At 35.9% G+C, this 4,921-nt stretch overlaps 1 pseudogene; it reads left to right on the top strand.

The window, feature by feature from the left end:
* The first annotated feature begins 4,016 nt into the window (after positions 1-4,016).
* On the top strand, positions 4,017-4,921 carry LOC108699317 (annotated as a pseudogene).

Here is a 4,921-nt window from a genome sequence, read left to right as displayed (position 1 = left end):
AATTTAGAATAGTTTATAGGGTCAGCGACCCCCCTCGCAGAGCTGCTTTAGAAGGTGAAAAATTACACTTTACACTTGAATATTAGAAAAACTGTCACATGAAGAAAATGGAAAGTCATTGGTAAAAGTCGTTATTTCAGGTGAATCTGAAAACATCTAAGGGGGTTTATAAAATATATCAAAGTCCAAATTTATCTCAATATTTTCTGCTACAAACTTAGATCAAATCCGCTCTGGTTTTTTTACGCTTACGTATTATTACATTTTCCCGAAAATTTGCTTTGTGGTCAAAAATCTGATTTTCAAATTTTTTTTCAGATTTTTTCATCCGATTTTCAAAATTTTTTCAGATTTTTTCATCCGATTTTCACAAATTTCACGTTTCTTTTGGAATTTTCACCCAAAAACTCAGAAAACTTTGGGGTATTGCACGAAACCCAACGCACATCTAAAAATTCTTGGAACTTCGCCCATTGACTTATATGTATCAATTTAGAATAGTTTATAGGGTCAGTGACCCCCCTCGCAGAGCTGCTTTAGAAGGTGAAAAATTACACTTTACACTTGAATATTAGAAAAACTGTCACATGAAGAAAATGGAAAGTCATTGGTAAAAGTCGTTATTTCAGGTGAATCTGAAAACATCTAAGGGGGTTTATAAAATATATCAAAGTCCAAATTTATCTCAATATTTTCTGCTACAAACTTAGATCAAATCCGCTCTGGTTTTTTACGCTTACGTATTATTACATTTTCCCGAAAATTTGCTTTGTGGTCAAAAATCTGATTTTCAATTTTTTTTTCAGATTTTTTCATCCGATTTTCAAAATTTTTTCAGATTTTTTCATCCGATTTTCACAAATTTCATGTTTCCTTTGGAATTTTCACCCAAAAACTCAGAAAACTTTGGGGTATTGCACGAAACCCAACGCACATCTAAAAATTCTTGGAACTTCGCCCATTGACTTATATGCAACCTTGAAAGGTCTGAGATGCCGGATTTTCAGATTCAGACTTTTCCATCCTCAAGGTTTAATAAATTCAGAAAAATTTGTGAGTTTAGTAAATAACCCCCTAGGTGTTTGAAGGTGAACAACCCTTTTAATAATTTTGAGTGTTACTGGTCCTTTACTTTATCTTTGCCTAAATGTACCATTTTGTGCATGCTTTGCATTGCTACAGAACAATGATTTGCAAAATTAAGGAGATCAATTTCATGACAACAAATAATTTGCTTTGCATATCATAAAATTCCAGCTTTACTCAAGTGTCCCAGTATGTAAATGTGTGTGGAAAAAAAAAATGCTGACAACCTCACTAGATATGTGCCAAAGTCCGAATTTATCTCAATATTTTCTGCTATAAACTCCGATCAAATCCCCTCTATTTTTTTACGGTTATTTATTATTACATTTTCCCGAAAATTTCTGATTTTCACGATTTCTTCGGATTTTACCATCCGATTTTAATGATTTTCACATTTTTTTTTCAGACTTTTTACCCAAAAACGTTGAGGTATTGCCCGAAACCCAGCGCACATCAAAAAATCATTGGGAGTTCTTCCATTGACTTATATGCAACCTTGACAGGTCTGAGATGCCGGATTTTCAGATTCAGACTTTTCCATCCTCAGGGGGTTTAAAAAATTCAGAAAAATGTGTGATTTTTTTTTAAAAGTACGGTTTTATATATAAAAAAAAGTGATATTTTTGTGCTAGTTTTTACTTGACATTAAATTGTATTTATATACAGTAGGTAGTAAGATTTTGTGACCAGCTGCAATTCCATCATATACAATGACACAAGAGAGATTTTAACAATTGTTTGCAGGCTTGCCAGACCTTTTTCCATTCTAGTTTTGAGTAAATCAGGGACCACTGGGCCTTAGTTTACTTTTCTATTATTTTTTGCAAAACATCAAAGATTCTGAAGTTAAAAGCAGGATACCAGTAAAATTGTTGCCCAACGTAAAGGTCTATTTAGTTCCTGGGTGCTGTTATCTGTAATTCTAGTTGTGTTTGACCATGCCTGTTCCTGACCAAGTCTTGTCTGCTGCCTGTCCTTAACCATTCTCTCCGATCCTGTTTAAGTCTCTGTGTATATGGTATACTGACCTAGCTTGTGAGCACGACTACACTTCTGACCCCCTGTATTTGTTCTGTGCTGCCCGTTTGGTGTGTTTCCCGGGTACTGTGACCTCATTACGCTCCTGTCTTTTGTTACTTTACTGCTCTGCTTATCTGGCTATTGACCCGGCTTGTGACCTGACTACGCTTCTTGTTCTCTATTCCAGTACAATGTGTGGTTCCTTTTCTTGCCCAGAACTCTCCCCCTGGTCCTCTCATTCTAAGACCTGGTGGCACCCGAGTAGCGGAGGGCTTCTCCCAAAGTGAAAGGTGGTTGTTACAGGAAGAAGGCTGAGCCGGGCCCGGGACCTTGGGGTTTGTTCTGGGTTTGGGATATGTGCCCTAGCACTTAAGGATAAGTATTAAGGTATACTATTATACACAAAGGTGCTTGCGAGGGGACATGATTACACTTTACAAGTACATTAGAGGACATTATAGACAAATAGCAGGGGACCTTTTTACCCATAAAGTGGATCACCGTACCAGAGGCCTCCCCTTTAGACTAGAAGAAAAGAACTTTCATTTGAAGCAACGTAGGGGGTTCTTCACAGTCAGGACAGTGAGGTTGTGGAATGCACTGCCGGGTGATGTTGTGATGCTGATTCAGTTAATGACTATAAGAATGGCTTGGATGATTTCTTGGACAGACATAATATCAAAGGCTATTGTGATACTAAACTCTATAGTTAGTATAGGTATGGGTATATAGAATTTAATTAAAAATAGGAAGGGGTGTGTGTATGGATGCTGGGTTTTCATTTGGAGGGGTTGAACTTGATGGACTTTGTCTTTTTTCAAACCAAATTTAACTATGTAATATGTAACTATGTAACTATATTGAATAAAGTACCCCCTCTTGTAAAATATTAGAATATTATCAGTTACCGAGGAGTTTCATGACCATATAAAAACACGAGGCTGAAGGCCGAGTGTTTTTATACAGGTCATGGAACTCCGAGGTAACTTCTAATATCCTCATATTTTACAACTGGGGGTACTTTATTTATTATAATACACAAATTTCAGTGAGTCATGTGACAGAAATGACATCAGAACTCACTGTTTATAAGGATATCATTTACAAGATATTCATGGATTTTGTGTATTATAAGGTATTAAGAGGTAATATTATTATTATTATTGACATGCATTTATAATGCACCAACATATTCCACAACACTGTACAATAAATGGTTGTATACTGTATGTTGAAATACAGATTACATACAAATACAACCAATAACTGATACAAGTGATAAAGAGCAACTTGCCCATAACATCTTATTCAGCATGTATTTCATTAGTTAATGTAGAAATCACTCTGATTAGATGACATGTAGCCACTCAAATGAGATGTACCACAAACTGCAGAAATGTCTGCCCTACAAACACTTTCCTGTTAATTCTAATTTGGGATAGTGCTGCACCCCAACTGTGACTTTTTGGGCTGTAGTGCTTGGGATTTCTCTTATTTTGTTTATACCCTGTATTTGTTACCCTGTGTTTCTCACAACCTGATAAACAGCACAATATGAAAGTCAACAAGTTGCACTTCAATGAAATGTTCCCTAGCTTACATGTAGATACACAAACTAGCTGTTTCTCAAAATAAAATGGTTGATAGAGTGCAAAATACTTAACACAGCAGAGCAATGAGCCAAAACACTCTGACTACACTGCAGAATCATGTCAAAGTCAAAGTAAACTTTATGTAATTTGCATTTTTCACTGTTTGGGTTATATCAAATAGCCAGCTTTATCTTTTGTGTTTGTAAATTAGAAGAGAAGATGTAGGGAAATCTATGCACAGCACTAAAATAAATGCTCAGGCTGAAATAATTTGCTGTCAGAGTGAGACAAGGAATGAAATAACCCGAACAATCCAGAATGCTTAATATTGTGACCATTGCCATAGATGCCTGTCTTTTCGTGGTTGCAGCTACATGGAATTTGTTCATTATTTTTACAATGATATCTGACAGAGTGAAAAACAAAAGGCTTGGTATATCTGAACAGCTGATCTGTGGCATCAGTGTTTACAACTGCTTTTATTACTTTGTGAAAGTCAGCAGATATGTCAATATCTTGCTAATCATGCACAACATCTTCATTTTCAGCAGGAGATATAAAATTGCAGAGTTCATTTTTCAGCTTACTACAGTGTCCTGCAAACTCTGGGTTTCCATCTGGTTGAGCACATACTTTTGTCTGAAAATTGTTAATTGTCAACCTTACGCTCTACATCTGCCTACAAAGACTGTTACCCAAATTATGTCCATGAGTACCTATTATAACAATACTTTTAAATGTTTCATTCTCAGTCTTACTGCAGTGTGTCTGAATGATGAAAACTTTTAGAGGTTTACTCCTATCAAAATGCATCTTTCAATACAGTCTTCCAAAGTGGCAATTTTTCTGTGCAGGTCTATATCATAAACTGCTCAGCTGCTATTCTGCTGTTCACTTGTTCAGCTTTGACAATTATTGGCTCTCTGTGCAGGCACATGAACCGAATAAAGCACAACTCGAATGGAACCAGAACAAGCAATGTAGAGACTCATGTTCAGGCATCCAAGACGCTTGTCATCCTCCTGTTTACCAATGTTATTTGGTTTAGTGTTGCAATAATGCAATAATTGCAGCAAAAGATATCCAGAAAGTTTGGAATGATATCTTTCCTCCGCTCTTCACATTGAGTACTCTCCTCAGTTCTTTAAACCTAATAAGAGGAAATAATATACTTAAAAAAACTCTCTGCTATTTTAATATGAATACGGTGTAATCAAGCTTAG

Source organism: Xenopus laevis, chromosome 8L (genome assembly GCF_017654675.1).
Source record: "Xenopus laevis strain J_2021 chromosome 8L, Xenopus_laevis_v10.1, whole genome shotgun sequence".
Lineage (NCBI taxonomy): Eukaryota > Metazoa > Chordata > Amphibia > Anura > Pipidae > Xenopus > Xenopus laevis.
This window is presented reverse-complemented; position numbering and strand designations above follow the sequence as displayed.